Below are 17,143 nucleotides of genomic sequence, written 5' to 3' on the forward strand. Positions count from 1 at the left end.
CTCTCATGGAAGAAATAAATAAACCTTAAAATGCATATGATTCAAACACATTTTCCAGGGCTTCCATCCTTCTAAGTAAATTCTGTTGTGTCCTAAACTAATACTCATTTTTGAAAATTTTCATTACCCATGGCATGATTACATAGAATACTAATATTTTTACTTTGATTCAAGTGTTTAATTTAAAAAATATTGGCTAACAGACTGTGAAATAGAAAAGTGGCTAAAGACTGTAAGAAACTTTTTGCTCTACAGAAAGTAATACTCAAAACTGGAGTTCTGGCTCCATGGCCAAAGATCTCCCAGAACACTCTGGGCATGCATATGTCCATGGTCTGGAGCTGGCTGGGAGTGGGGGTGGGTTGTGGCATCCAGACCCTGCTGGGAGCACTGTCTCTCTGTCTCTCTCTCTCAGTCACGAAAGAATAACATAAATAAGCTTGAAAAAGGTAACATCAGGATAACTTAAGTCATCTCACAAGGCTCTCAAGACATTTCATAATTTTATTTGCATATGTAGAAAGCAAAGAACCAGAATTATGCTTTGTTTAAAAATGGATAATACAACAGAATGCCTGAGATAACTATAATAAAGTGATGTAAATAGCTATAAAAGAGATTTCAGTTCTTCAGGGTATAAATTGACTACTGTAAATGAAATCCTGAGAATTATCCTGAGGCTTTTTTGTTGATTTGCATATTCATCTTTTTGTGACTGAATACAATTTAGTTTATCATGCTTTCATTGCAAAATATATGCAAGAAAATGGCCCCATTTAAAGCTAAATGTTAATTTAAAGAGTAGCATGATCCCATTGCCATAGTTCTATAATTCCTTAAATGCACAAAAATCATTTGATCTGGATAAAATGTATCAGCTTCAGATCCCACCACTGCCACCAAAAAAGAAAAAAAAAAAAACACAAAAGCACCAGCTTCAGAATAGCATTTCCCATTTGCCATAATAGCCGGTGTTATGCACTGTCATCCAAACAAAAACATACATAAAGACAAAGGCATAATTTTAAATAATAATAATATTTCATTTTTATTGAGCACTTGCTATGTGCAAGATACCGTTTGCTGTAACAAAGTATCACAAATGGGGAGCTTACACAACAAGCATGCACTGTCTTATAGTTCCGGTTAGAAATCCAAGATAAGGTATTGGCAGGGTTCATTTCACAGAGGACCTTGAGGGAGAATCTGTTCCAGGCCTCGCTTCTAGCTTCTGGGATTTTGTTGGAAATCTTCAATGTTCCTTGTAAAGCATCACCCTGGTGCTCACTTCAGCGGCACATATAGTAAAATTGGAATGATACAGAGAAGATTAGCATGGCCCTGCACGAGAATGACACGCAAATTCATGAAGCATTCTATATTAAAAAAAAAAAAAAGAAGCATTACCTTGATCTCTACTTTGATCTTCCCATGGTGTCCTCCTTGTATGCATATCTGTCTCCAAATTCACCTTTGTATAAGGGCACCAATTATATTAAATCATCACCTACCCTACTCTGGTATGAGCTCACCTTGACTAAGTCCATTGCAAAAACCCTCATACCAAATAAAGTATATTCTGGCAATATCCCTACAGTGTTACTCAACATGTTTCTCTTTTGTGTGTTTTCTTAAATTAGTTTACATAAATGATTTTTTTTCCTCTTTTTTTTTTTCTGCTCAGAAAATAAGGAGTTGGTTTCCTAATTTTGTTGAAAGGTAATAAACGAGTTTTTTTTTTTTTCTTTCTAGAGTATCATTTCAGATCAATGGATTTAAATATGTTTAATATTTATATGCAGATTTTGTTAATAGAGGAACAAAATTTTTGCCAGAGGAAAAATCTCAGATTATTTCAGAATCTTATAAAGACCTTGGTAATCTTATCTCATTTTGTACATTTTCTGTTCCCTATTTTTAGTAAATTTATTAATGGGATCAAATTTTTGTATGTTAATCTCTCTAGCATTTCATATGTTTATTAAATAATATAATTTATTTTTACTCTATTATTTTAATACTTGCATAACAATTTCATTTTAATTTATTTAAATAATTCTATTGGTTATTCATAATTATCATATATAACAACAAGTAAATACCTAAGTGCTGAATATTTGAATATATCACAACTTATTTTTGTTGCTAAGGCAAACAGTATGCACATTCTAAAGCCTTTTTGATACATATTGTCAAATGGTTTTTCAGAATGTTTGTGTTAATTTGCATTTCAACCAACAATGTCTGAGTACCATTTTATTGCACTGTCTAGGCCATTTTCACTAAAAAAATTATAGCAAATTCAATAAGCAAATATTATTCCTTTTATTACTAATCAAGCTGAAGAAATGTTCATTGTCCTTTAAACATTTGATTTATTCTTTTATGAATTGTCAAATAAAAACTCGCACTTTCACTTGAATCATTTAAGGAATATATGTAGTTATGCAAGAGTCTTTACTAGATCTTGGTCCATTTTATAGTTTACTAACTTTTCCCAAATTTGTCATTTGATTTTTAAATTTATTGTTTATAATTTTAGTATTCAATAGTTTTATTATTAACTAAAAATACAATTGCCTATTTCTTTCATGAGAGAGAGAGAGAGAGAGAAAGACAGAAAATACTCAACAGGGTCCTAATACCATGATCCATTCCCAGCTTCAACCAGCTCCAGATCTGGGCATGCATGTGCTACGTCTTCAGCTACAAATCAGAACCTTCCCATGTGGATCAGGTGCCTAGAAAGACTTGCTGCACCACTGTCTGGCATTTATATTCAATAGTTTTAAATGTTGATATTCATATTTATTATTTTTTTTTGCATTTTATTTCAAGCTTAAAAACACCTTCTAGCTATTCTTGATAATGGAACTACTTTCTTCGAAGTAATACACTTCCCATGGCACTTACATTGTTGATACTTGTATGATTTTTTTTCTTTATATAGTGTATTGCAAATACAGGGCCTTTCCGTATAACGTATACTACTCATCATTCAGAGATATATAACTCATCAAATCTAAACAAACCTTTATTCAGGGCATGGAAAATTATACAGAATACCATAGTTTTCCTTTTTTTAAACTAAGTATTCCTAAGGGCAGAAGAATGCTAATAAGTATTCCCAATAAAAGTGACAGCAGAACCTTAGGCAGGCATAGTAAGTAAAAGGATTCTTGAATTTTTTTACTTAAAGCTTAAATACTTAATAGTTGTTTTCCCACAAGGCCTTTCTCTCTTTTTCTTAAAATCATGTTTATAGAGGTATAATTTACATACAGAAAAAACTACCGGTTTAGTTGCATAATTATGCGAGTTTTAACAAACATAATGTTATCCATTACTACTATAATCAAGGCACAGAATATTTTATTACATTGAAAAGTATATTTACGTTCTTTAGAAACAATACTCTAGCTTTACCTCCAGCCCTTGGCAGTCAATGGTCTCATGCATGTTTCTGTAGCTTTGCTTTTTCCTAACTGTCATATAAATGAAATAATATGGCATATAGGTTTTTATTCATCTTTTCCCCCTTAGCATTAAAGAAATCCATCATATTCTTGAAATTTTTTTTTGAGAGATTTTCACTGTAGGGCGCGTGCGCTCGCCAGACAGACAGAGACATAGAGACAGAAAGCGAGAAATCACCCCCCAGGAGGGATGGTCACGCCACAATCCCTTCTCCTCCATTCTCCTCTCGGGATCCTGGGCACGCACGCACACGCGCCCGGCGTGAGTTTTAAGCCACCAGGTCCGGGACGTGAACCGTGGTCGACTACGTGGGAGTCCAGCGACATAGCCATTACGCTAACTGCTGGTTCCCATATTCTTGAAATTTTGAACTTCACCAAAATTGTTGATGCATCAGTCATTCATTTATATTGCTGAGTGGCATAACATAGTCTATCTGCTTTTCCCCATTGACATTTGACTGGTTGCCTATTTTTAGGAAATTATGTATAAAGATACTTTGAACGTTTGTGTATAAGTCTGCACACATATTTTCATTTGTCTTCATTAAATACTAAGGTATGACAATTAGTATGAGATTGTACATGCCATAATCCCCTCTCCTCCATTCTCAAGAGAATCCTTTTGAATGAAATATACTGGCAGAAGATTTCACTCATTGATCTTTGATTCTTTGATGTTTTTTATTAATAATGCACACAAGAAAGAAACCTGGTATCAGCAACCAGTGAAAAAAATTTCTTCATGATGAGTCAGAATTTAATCCACATAAGCAAATTAACACTAATGGTAAATCATACGAATGGCATCTGTGTAGAAAATCCTGTAGTAATTGGTTACGTCTTAGATGATAAGATCTGGCTCCCACTGGAGAGAAGCCATGGGAATACGATCTTTGTGGGAATGCCTTGATTCAAAATTTTGACCTTATAAACCACATTTGAATTCACACAGGAAAAAAAACATATGATTTCCATGTAGGTGAAAAAATCTTCAGTCATTGTTCTGTCCTTAGATGACATGAAAGAACTCACATGAATGTTATGTGAGAAAAAGCCTTCATTCAGTGTCTGGTCCTTAGACAATACAAGAGAATATAACCTGTAGCAAAACCATGTGTGTCATGTGTAGACTTTCAGTCACCATTCTTACCTTAGATGACATGAAGAAACTCAACATTAGAGAGAAAATAGTGACTGTCTTTAGAAAATTTTGATCTTAGATAATATGGCATTACAGATGTATATGTGGAAGAGAATTCAGTCATACCTTTAATATTTAAACACACCAGAAGACTACAACAGTCTAATCAATGTGGAAAAATCTTTTAAGTCATCCTTCCTCCTCAGCCAACAGAAACACATTTATATGGGAAAGAATCAATATATATGACATCTATATATCAAAGCCTTTGCTGATCATAAATAACATGAGAGAAGGAAAATTATATAATGAATGTAAAAGTCTTGAGCAATAGCTCTAAACTTTAATAAACTAAAGGACTTGTACAGGAGAAAAGTCTAGGTCTAAATCAATGCAAGAATGCTTTAGTTTATCATTTATAATTGAGCTACATGAGCAAACTCCACAGGAGAGAGCACTTAGGCTTGGAATAACTTTAAGTAAAATTCAGCCATGATATGTACAATAAAACTCACTGAAGGAATAACCTATAAAATAGAAAATAATGGAGAACAGTCTTCACTAGGTGTATGAAACTTCTGAGGAATACCAAATAATTCACAATGAAGTTAATCAACAGAAAACATGAGAAATTCTTTATTCATATGGCAACAGAATAATGAAATGTGTGAGTCACAAGGGACAAAATCCTCTCTGAGTTAAGAATGAAGGAAAGTCTTCAGTGATCACTTCTTTATTTTAAAGATTCATTTAATTATTATTTTAAAATTTTCTATAGGGCACATGTGCTCACCAGAGAGAGTGAGAGCGAGAGTGAGAAAGAGAGAAAGAGAGATAGGGAAAGTGAAAAGGCAAGCTGCCAGGTCCAGGGCTCAAACTATGTGGAAGTCCAGCATCTTAATCAGTGACCTTTGAAGATGAGGCTATAGACCTTACATAAGCACAAAGAGATCCTGCTAAATCCATCCCATAGAATACTATACATATTTGGGATGCTGGAAAACATCAGTCATCTGTTATCCATGGGGTACCCACTCTGTAGATCAGATGTTGTTTTGCACCACATCACCTGCTGGTCCCGATCACTTATGTCTTAATCAGCCTTTGAGTTCTCACACAAAAATAAATATGAAGAAAACTACTCTCAAATAGACTCAAGGTCCTTTGGGAGGACCACATACCTTATGTAAAACCAAGGGCAGAACAGTAAATTATAAAATTCATATTTTTAAAGGATAGTATGTGATTTTTAGAAGATTACTTCAATAATACTTTGTTCTTTTCCACTATTGGTTATGACTTACAGAATACTAAAAACTTGATTCTAAAAGAATTTCAAAGTAATGCATATCAGAGGCGATCTCATTTATTTAGTTTTGCTTCAGATGGGCTCAGGGATTATTAAGATATGGATGACAAAGGAGTTGTTTCTCGTATTGTTTTTGTCTATTCTCTAGCTTTCATTTTTATTCTAAAGAACTTTTTTCTTTCTGAGAGTTGTGGAAAAATCAGACTAAATGGGTCAGCTGACGGTATGGTGGCCAAGGAGCTGGATACCATAGGGCCGACTGAGCTGATCAAAGGCTTGAAGATATGCTGGGCACATGTGTGTGCATGCCCCAAATCCTGAAAGGTGAATGGAGACAGGGATCGGATGTGGTCATTTTCCTTGGGAGGTGCTTTCTCACTTTCCCTCTCTTTCTTCATCTGTCTGTCTCTCTCTGGAGAGCACATGAACTCTATAGCAAAAATAAAAAAGAAAAATCAGACTGAGCCCAAGCAAACATTTTACTTTTTGACCTTATGCTCTTCTGTGATTTTCTACAAGTTTAGTTTTTATTGAGCTGTTCAACAAGAAAAGGAAAGCTTATTTAGCTGAAGCATGACAGTCATCACTAAAGTTGTATTTTTGTAATAAAATAATGAAGTTATGCTCAATGATCTTTGAATCGTAATTTAGAAGTTATTTAAATACCAGTGAGTTTAATTATTTTTATGCAACTAGTGATATTTTTTTTTAAGGCTCATTTTTTGGAGACACATTTTGGAGGATCTTGCAGATTTTTCCTTTAGTAACTATTTCTTATGTTAAGATTTACTTTGAAATGATTTTTCATTGATTGCTTTTATCCATGCTAGAACAGTAACATAATCATCTCTGCAAAGTTGTCTCAGTATGTATCCCTGCAGTAGCTGACTTCAGAATCTATTTTTAAATGAAGATCATGGAGGCTCATAGTTACAGAGCATTAGACACACTGAAGAAATGTTAGCAAAATGGTTTCTGTAAACTTTGAACCTTTGTAAGTTTGTTGTAATGTAATAACAATAATAGACACATGTAAGTAATGGTTAAACTAAATAATGTATTTACTATGTATTTATCTGTTCACTAATTTTTTTTTCTGTTCACTAAGTTTTATCAATGTCATTGTGCTCACCACAATGGGGAATATGACTTACAGAAGGCAATCCTACTGCTCTCAAAGTGTTTACAGTTTTGACTATGAGATAAAAAATCATTGCCAATGAGTGTAATCAGAGTGCGTTCTATTAGAGAGATTCATATAGATTATGTATCTGTCAGGAAGGCTAGGTTATACTACAAAATAAAAATCTCTGAGTCTTAATGTCTATGAGGGCATACGTTTATTTTTTCATGCACATTATATGTACATCATAATTCCTCTGGGGGCTCTGTTTCCTGTCTCCTCACTCTTAAACCAAGCTCAGGGGAGGATACACTATCTGGAATATTAGTGATGTGTGGCAACTTAAATGGTGGGCGTGGGGGTGCATAAAATCATCATAGCTTTTATATCTTCTGCTCATATTCAATTGGATCCAAATGAATCAAGTGACCAACTGATTTCAAGGAGATGAGCAAGGACCTGCCTGGAAACAGGAGATCAAAATATGTTTATCATTAATAATTGTGACATCTCATTATAGAAATTCAAAGAAAGGATCATTTGTATCTTAATAGGAATTACAGGGTGAGCTTCATAGAGGTGCTGACATTTGAGTTCGGTCTTATTGAGGGGTATAATTTTAGCATCTGAGATTGAGGTAGCTTTGCAAAAATTATATATTTTATAGACTAACCAAAATTTGGAAATAAATATTACTTGAACATAGTTGACTGTTTTTGTGGCTTGTCTTAGACGGTATCACAATGAAAAGAATCATTAGTCCTTCATCAAAAAAAAAAAATTAAAACTTTTTGTATGACTCAAGAATGGGAGGCTCAGACTGGCCCTGTAGTGTAGTGGTTAAGCGATCTGGACTCAATATGGCTGACTGCTGTTCAAATCTCAGTCCTGGGACCTTGAAAAACATGCTGGGATATGTCTGTATTTGTGCATGCTCCAGATCTTGACAGGATGGAGAAATGAAGGAGAAAAGATTGAGGCATGAGACATGCCTACTGGGGAGTGCTTTCTCTCTCTCCCATTTTCTCACTCTGCATCTCTTTGGTAAGTATATAGGACATCTAGCCTCTAAAACCAAAACCAAAACCAATACCCCCACAAAGAAAAACAATAATACAAAACAAAGTAAAGCAAAACAAAACAGGAGGCTTTTTTCAGAAGGCGCATAGAAAAACTTGTTAAAATTCTTTATTGTACTCTCTTATTTTCTTGAGTACAAGAAAGCTCAAAAACCTTGGAAGCTGCCTCCAGCAGGTCTACTGTCTCGAGTACAAGAAAGCTCACTTGGAAGCTGCCTCCAGCAGGTCTACTGTCTCCTCCTTGCCAGACTTATCCCAATTCATACCAGACTTTTTTCACTGCCAAACTTATCCCAATTCATACCAGACTTTTTTCACCCTGGATCAAATTGATTCCACATCTCATCTTTCAGGATTCTATTCCAATTTTCTTGAGCCTTTTCTGAGTCTTTTCTTTAATCTAATCTGAATTATCCTAACCTTTCTGGATCTCCTTCAGTTCTATTGCTAATGATTGTAGGAATCTCTCCTATTACAGTTGGGGGAAGACCACATTCCCGTACTCTTCCATGTGGAATCATTGTGGTGCTGACCATAGAAGAACTTGTATTTATAAGCTAACCAAGTCATGTCCTGATTTTAATTGAGAGTGGCTAAGCATTTATTGACTTAGGCAGCTTCTGCATAAGTACCCACATGTCCTTTAAGTGACAATATGACTTCTTTAAATTTAAGAAAGTAGACTTGATACCTAGACACAAACCGCTGCATTATAAACAAGTTGCAACAGTCAACTTTATATTTAAGACATTCAGACTTGCACTAATTTCATGGACAGTTTGACTACCAAAGAAAAACTATGTCATAAAGTGGTGTTTGCTTGAAAATATCAACTCACCCCAAAAATTGTCCCTGGAATTGCTCCTAAGACAATGTATCAGTGGGGGGTCCTTCAGAGAAACAGAACCGATAGAATGCATATTTTCTATAACCGATATGTTTATCTCTCATTTATTTCAGACATGATTGTAATGAATTAGTTCACGAGATTGTGAGGACTAGAAAGTCTGAATGTTTTAAGAGGTGTTTGCCTTAGTGTGTGTGCACTCACTGGAAAGAGAGAGAGAGAGACAGAGTGAGAGCGAGAGGGTGAGGGGTAAAGTGAGAAATTACCCCCCTAGAGGGGATGGTCATGCTGCAGTGCCTTCTCCTCTATTCTCTTCCTGAGATCTTGGGCATGCACAAACATGCACCTAATGTGATTTTCAAGCCCTCAGGTCCAGGACTTGGACCACGGTCAGCCATGTGGGAGTCCAGCAATGTAACTGCTATGCCTTCTGCTGACCCAAAAGTCAAAAATTGTGTAGGACAGGCCTGCAGGCTGGAAATTCAGATAGGAGCTGATGTTTCAGTTTTGAGGCAAAATGTCTTCCCTCTCGAGAAAATCTGTTTTGTTTCAAAGGCTTTCCAATTGAATGAATGAGTCCCACCCTCATGATTTTTTTTAACATTTTTTTCTTTTTCTTTCTATTTCTTTTATACATTCAATCTTGTTACTTAACTTACAAAATGAATATTCCAACATGTGTACATTTCTCACCAGTCCAGTTCACCATACTAGAAAGTTATCTTCAATAGATAATAATCCATTTCTTTGTACCATAAATGCCTTGCCTCTCTATTTTTCTCCTTGATGTCCTTCCTCAGACTCTACCCACATTATTGAGCACAATATTTACTTAACGTTAAATGATTATAGATAATAAACCACGTGTACAAGATATCTTCGTAGAAAAACATCTAGTGTTTGATTGAATTATTGGGTACTATATTGTAGCCAGGTTAACATGTAAAACTGGCCATAATCTGTTTTCTTCAGGAACCAACTCTACTTTCCAATTTTTACATTTGGAAGATTTAAGAATTTCTGATTTAAAACCATGTTGGAAAATCCCTGTAAAATGGTTCATCTTTTCCTAAACACCTCTAGGTTTATGGACCTTTAGGCGGGTTCTAAGTAACTACCACATATACACTAGGCACTGGTAGGGTCTCAGGATGCACCAGAGTATGACGAGACTGTGTGTGGCTCCAGGGGCGCTCTATCTCATCTTTTTTGTTGTCTCTTAGAAGGTGTTGGAACGACTGAAAAAAGCTATCATATTAGATGTTCCCACTCTGTTTTGTGCTGTTTGAGAATTGACTGTCTGATTTAATAGGCTTCTGAGGACTAGTATTAGTTTATACATGATTGATCTAAATGATCTTTTTTTTTTGTTTGTCTGAGATTTGTCTGTGCATGTGAGTAAACTTGTATGTACACAGCACACATAACACACATTTACTTAGCTATCTGAATTCATCGTCATTTTGGTAGCATTTATTTTGAAACTGAAATAAACATATAATTTGTATTCATGTACACGGGTATTATTGAAACAAAACTTAATGTGCACCTACCAATTTATCAGCAAGCATAAAATTTTCATCTATATTTTGCTATCCTAGCTTTCTTTCAGTGCTTAAATATCTACCAATAGTTTGTTAACCCCAAACACCTACGCATGAATGAGATAATTTTCTTTTTAAGTTAATTTATCTCTTAGTGAATGAGATAGAGCACCCTTAACAGAGTTTTCATGCCACGATCCACTTCCGGGCAGCCCTGGATCATAGGTACACACATGTCCATCGTACACAGGGAGGTCTCTGGACTTGAAGTGAGAACACTCATAGTGTTGAGTTTTACCACTGCATTACTATCTGGGCCCCCATGAGTTAATTTTTAAATCAATGAGTGAATACGATATTTGTTCTGAAATCTTTGACATTTGTTCAGAAATCTTTCTTGATTCACTCCTAATACTGTGAGTTATTTTTCACCACCATTTCCTAAGTCTGGACATCGGTGCACTCCTAAAGGGCTTATTTGCAAGGCGAAGAATGAGGAACAGCAGGGCTATTATGAGCTGCAGAGGTAATTTGCTTATTGAACTACTGCTAAGGGCAGGAGAAAAAGTCAAGCTGAAAAGTCTGTGCAGGGATATGGCAACATGGCAATTAGAATGGGCCTGGCACCACATTTGAAAAAGTAGCAGAGATAAAAAAGAGTAAAGAGACAGGAAAGGAAACACTGAAATTGAATAGCATCTTTAAAACAATGATCAGGATAGAATAGCCATTGATTCAGGAAAATCCTATTTGTTTTATTGCTTTTCTTTTAAAAAATTTCTTGCTGTGACACAATAATATAACAATGAAATTTTGCTCTCCCTTTAGTATCTAGCTATTTGAAAATATGGGATGCCTTAATAAAGGCACAAGGACAGCACAAAAATAAATGCTTCTATGATGAACCCCTGTTTCTGGGTGCTGTTCTTTTTTGTCCATTTCTTTTTCTTCCAAGAGATGTTGAGTTCCATTAATCTGATACTTAGGAATGGCTTATTGTGAATATTTGCAAAAGTTTGCAGAAAATCTAATATTTGTTAGTGTAAAGCTCCTTTACATACTGTACAATTAGAAAGTAGCTATTATTTCTGTATCTTGGTGGATTACCAATACATATACTTCTTTGAGTAATTACAATAAATTCTTTACCCTGAATCATCTTGGGCAACACATCCATTTTCTAGATACCACCTGTGTGGCAATTACAGACTGCATATTATTATTGTAGTTATCAATTGAGACTAAACGTATCATAATTTGTTTCTGCCTTGTGCCAAGCAACAGTGTTTTTTGTCTGAGAGAGATTTTTGCTATAGGGGTGTGTGTGCTCATTGGAGAGACACGGAGAGACAGAGAGACAGAAAGTGAGAAATCAGCCCCACTCCCCACCCGCCCAGGGGGCAGATGGCCACACTGCAATCCTTTCTCCTCAATTCTACTCTTGGGATTTTGGGTACATATACACACGTGCCTGGTGTGAGGTTTAAGCTGCTGGGCCTGGAACTTGAACCATGGTGGGCTACGTGGGAGTCCAGCAACATAACCATTATGCCATCTGCAAGTCCCAAGCAATAGTGTTTAAATTTCTTAACCCTTTGTTATTTCAAATATCTCAACCATCTATCAAAGTTAAATGTTATTAAAATAAAAGCTAGTGCTTGGAAGAAGAAAGGCGATAGAAGTTATAGGTAACAAGGAAGTTTAGGCTCTCCTCTGGCAAGGTTTTGTGTTTGTTTTTTTTTCTTTTAAAAAACCTTTGAGGACCAGCCAGTGGTAGGGTGGTTAAAATGGCTGGATCCCACATGGCCAGCTGACTGCAGTTTGAATCTTGGACCAGTGACCTGAAAAACATGATGGACATGTGTGTATGCCCACAGTTCTAAAAGGAGGGAAAAATGTAGAAGAAGGGATTGTGGAGTGACCATTCCCTTTTTCACTTTCTTCCTCTACCCCTCTGTTTCTCCTAGTGAGCACACATACTCTCTGGTAAAATAAAAAAAAATAATAAAAAAAAAAAACAATTTTTTGAATTCAGTTTACTTCAAGTTGTAGGCTCTTTCAGCTGAGAGTATATGTTTTTAAAAAATGTATTTGTCATTATAGAATTAAACCAACCACAGGAAAGCTATTTAGAGGCCATTATAGTGGAATTAGAATGAGTACAAATCTCAATCTATAAACTGATTTGGAAAACTATAGTATATGTTAAAAGGTTATCCAAATACACTTAGTACTGATTCTGGGTCCTCATTGTATAGGTTCATTTTCTTGAGATTAATATTTTTATAGCTGCCCTAAATTCCCAGGCCTTAAAAAGGACCACAGCTTCAAGGAGGGGCCTTGGGTCCTATTGATAATTGATCAGAACCCTCTACTTCCCTGTCTGTTGGGTTGTCTAGGAGTCCAGGCACCCCACCCCTGGGTTTCACCAGGTGGGTTTCACCAGGTGCCCAAAGACCCAAACCACTGAGGCTTTAACACTCAAGGCGCTGGGGCAGAGACAGAGCACCAGCCCAGACTGCTCTCTGAGCAGATTCCACTCTCTTTAAATTTCAAACATGGAATCCTTTGAAGCTCTGGGACCTGTCCACTTCACATAGTGCTTTAGAGATGCCTGCCCTCTTTATAGATTTTTAAACGATTTTCAAGGGACTTAGATGAAAAAAACCCTGAAACATGTTTGTGAAAATCTTGGAGGCAAGAAATTTAAAACCCAAGCTACCTTGTAATGAGTAGGGACTTAAGGGAAGCATAATTAATTCATATTAAGTTAAATACCATATTAATATTAATATTTCAATTAATCAGTATGTCAACAAATAATTCTGTAAAAGATTATTTTATCTGCGCATTAAAATGCAGGGCTTATTTTGTGATTTTTTTTCAGTATTGCTCATGTCCCTGTTCTGATTTCAGTTTTTTTTTTTCCTTAAAATGGCCTATCACCTGTGCTAAGACAAGAGAGAATACCTTTTACTGTATTAAGCAGATGCTTCTATTCAAATTAAGAATCAAGGGAAGTGGGCACTAAAATCACAAATAAATAAATATATTCACGATCCACTGGGTCATCTGAAAAATCATGATGTATTTTTCTATGCAAAAATGTGTCTGACTTTTCTGATGACCCAGTGGATGCCATTAGGTTTACCTGAGAAGGAGTGCAGAATCCTCAAACCAGAGACACAAGAGAAGAGAAGATAAAATGTAATGATAGCCATAATGCTGGGAGAGAGAAGCCTGTGATACGGTAACAAAAGTGACAGCAAAGTATGGAAGAGGTTTATGATTCCCGACTACATTGAAAGCTTGGTTGTGTGATTTAAAATATTCATGTTTTTTGTATCTTGTCTATTTTCCATTCCTTTCATTAATTCAAAACATGTGTTAATAAATACATCTCTATGCATTTTTCAATGATGTAAGGCACTTTCCATCCGGTGTTTCTCAAATAAATACACTTTGTTTTAAAAAAGTGTATTTATTTATTTCTTCCGTGAGTGAGACAGAGAAACAGCACCGCCTACAGGGTCTTGATGGCATGAACCGCCCCAAGACTGCCCAGGATCATGGGCATGTATACATGCTCAGCTTACTGAGGGAAGTCTCTGTATGTGAACCTGAAACCCTTACACGTGGCTCAGTCTTGCAGAACATTGCATTTTACCACTTCGCCACCATCTGACCCCATTCATATTTTCACTTTAAAGGGAAGTGGGAGAGAATGAACAATTATTTAGTGAATGCTTTATATTAGGTGCTTGCTAGTAAGTTTAAATGAGCTGTCTTATTTAATCCACCATATAAAGAAGAGATGCATATTACTGCATTACAGAAATGACTGCTACAGCTGTCCAGCCTTTAACAGCTAGTCAGACTCATAAAAATCTGTGCCCTGTAGTATATTGATGTTCGAAATGTGTCATTTTGACTTTGTTGTGTACTGAAGTACAGGTTTGAATCCTGCTGACTCATTTGTAGAATGAAAATTTTCTAAGCTAAGAGTGTGTTCTGCACTGTACTTAGATGTGCCATCCTTAACTTCAAAATAACTGATCTACAGTCCCAGAACTAGACTGATACTGCTAATGCATACTTGGTTTTACTATCATAAACTGTGTGGCATTTTCTAAAAATAGAGATATTTGGAATGACCTACTGAATCAGAATGTCCAGGTGTTTCTTGTGATTTCTGTCACTGGGCTGGTTTGCAGATGCTGACTTGGGCCAGGCTGAGTGCTGTCAGACAAGGGCCATGTGTATAAATCCTCCTTCCAAACCTTTGTCCCTTTACTTATGCTCCGGGGTAGTAAAGAGCTTCACAGTTTTTCTCTTAATACATTGAGTCTTCTAAAATTTGGGCAGAGTATGTGAAATCACAAACCTAGAACCTATGATATTTAGTACAAGAAAGAACATTTCTAGATGAGCGTAATGCTTGGCATTGTACCTTTCTTTGGGGATTTCCTTTAGTTCATTGATCTTTGTCACCCTTTCTGCCCCATGCCCACATCTTCCCCATCAGCAGGTGTTCTGGTGGGGATCCTTTCCTCGTGTAGAGTAAAAAAGATAGGTGAGTTGGAATAAGGGTGTAGAAATGCAGGGATTTAGCACATACTTCTCGTTTCTCCTCAGTCAACTCTAGATTGTTTTCAGGGTGTGGCAGACTTAATCCCATGTATTGCTTACAACTTGAAATTTTAAGGGTGTTTACAAATTTCCTGGATTTCTTACTCTCTTAGATTGCCTTCCACTGCCATATTTGGACCCTGAATTAAGGATGGGTGAGTGCCTTTTGAATTCGTGACCAAGAATAGGAGAATCCTGAATCCCTGGTCTTTTCACTTTGTTAATGTCTCTGGATGGAGGTACATGCATTATTCCCACAAAATGCTACTTTAGAGGCCTTATTCTCTTTTTCTTTTTCTTTTCTTTCTTTCTTTCTTTTCTTTTTTTTGAGAGGTTTTTGCCATAGGGCGTGTGCGCTCACAAGACAGAGAGAGAGACAGAGAGACAGACAGCAAGAAATCACCCCCCAGGGGGGATGGTCACACCACAATCCTTTCTCCTTCATTCTCCTCTTGGGATCTTGGGCACGCATGCACACGCGCCCAGTGTGAGTTTTAAGCCACCAGGTCCGGGACGCGAACTGCTGTCGACTACATGGGAGTCCAGCGACAGAGCCATTATGCTAACTGCTGGTTCCCTAGAGGCCTTATTCTCCATTGAGCATGCCAGCTCTTTACATCTAAGGGATGGCTCTACTCTGATGTGTTCAGAAGTATAAAACATTAAGGGTACAAGAAATGCTGTAAGGAAACCAGGAGATAGCGTAATGGCTATGTTGCTGGACTCCCATGTAGTCAACTGCAGATTGAGTCCCGGACCTGGTGGCTTAAACTCAGACCGGGCACATGTGAATGCGTGCCCAGGATCCTGAGAGGAGAATGGAGGAGAAGGGATTGCGGTGTGGCCATCCCCCACTGGGAGGTGATTTCTCACTTTCTGTCTCTCTGTCTCTCTCTGTCTTTCTGGTGAGCACATGCAACCTATAGCAAAAACCTCTCCAAAAAAAAAAGAAAAGAAGAATTGCTGAAAGTACAATGTACTATACCCCATGAAGGAGGAGAAATATCCCTTCAGAAGAGATTGCTCCCCTCCTGTTGATGACGGTAGTTAGCATCATGACCACACTCCAAGGAGGTGATAATACATTTGTTCCTTAACAGCCTGACTTCCTCTAGAGAAATTACTGTTGCACTGCCGAGGCCTTGAAAAATGTCCTCTGTGTCCTTCATAAACTCTAAAGGGTGCTACTGCTTAACTCTTCACTAAACAAAGCCCTTTCTTGGCTTCTCAAGGCCTGAAAGTTTTCAACAATCTTTCATTCAGAAATTTTCCAAAGCTTTTATGAGGTTATCACGAACTCTAGTCTTCTTAGGTTATTACCAAAGCTTGTACTTGTGAGCTACCTACTAGTTGCTCCTTAGCCCATGTTGCTGCAGAGGAGCTCCTCACTGCCTCCTGTCACACTCCTATTGACAATAAAGAAGGCTAACAGGTCTGGGGACCTTCTGGAATATGTTGCCACTGTTCTGCCTTTGCTTATGCCCTCTGTCCTCTCAAGGAGCTTCATGACTACCAGAGCCATGGTCACTAGAGCCAGGGCAGTTGTATCCTTTAAAAAAAGGATCCCAAGGTAAATAGAATCACCCAATCATACATAAGAGAAGTGACACAGAGACCCTTACTGCTTATAAAGTCAATCTTACATCAGCTTTGGGCCTGCACGCTCCTTGCTGCTTTCTCGGTCTTCATGGTTTTACTTCTCTGAGCACCCCTCTGGGTCTTCCTTTGAGTTGCATTCTGACTAACAAGTCTTCTTTAGCTCTTTGCTGTCTGCTTCTGTTACATTCTTTTTTTATTTCAGTATCCACCAAACTTATTTCTTTACTTCTAGTTTTATTCCTTTGAATCTGTATTCCACACTGTGACTGGAGTAATTTTTTTTTAAGTTTAAATTCCCAAGGACAGTCTCCTGCTCACAGTATTGCTATGACTCCCTGGTGCCTGTAAGATGAAGCCAAAGTTCTTACATGTGTTATTCAAAGTCTTTCATGG

At 36.8% G+C, this 17,143-nt stretch overlaps 1 non-coding gene across 1 annotated transcript; it reads left to right on the forward strand.

Annotated features, from left to right (window-relative positions):
- Window positions 1-1,280: 1,280 nt before the first annotated feature.
- LOC114006669 (U6 spliceosomal RNA) lies at window positions 1,281-1,386 on the forward strand. Its single transcript, XR_003548377.1, has one exon. It is a non-coding gene; the product is annotated as a U6 spliceosomal RNA (small nuclear RNA).
- Window positions 1,387-17,143: the final 15,757 nt, after the last annotated feature.

The sequence above is a fragment of the Tupaia chinensis genome, unplaced genomic scaffold (assembly GCF_000334495.1).
Source record: "Tupaia chinensis unplaced genomic scaffold, TupChi_1.0 Scaffold000012_1, whole genome shotgun sequence".
Lineage (NCBI taxonomy): Eukaryota > Metazoa > Chordata > Mammalia > Scandentia > Tupaiidae > Tupaia > Tupaia belangeri.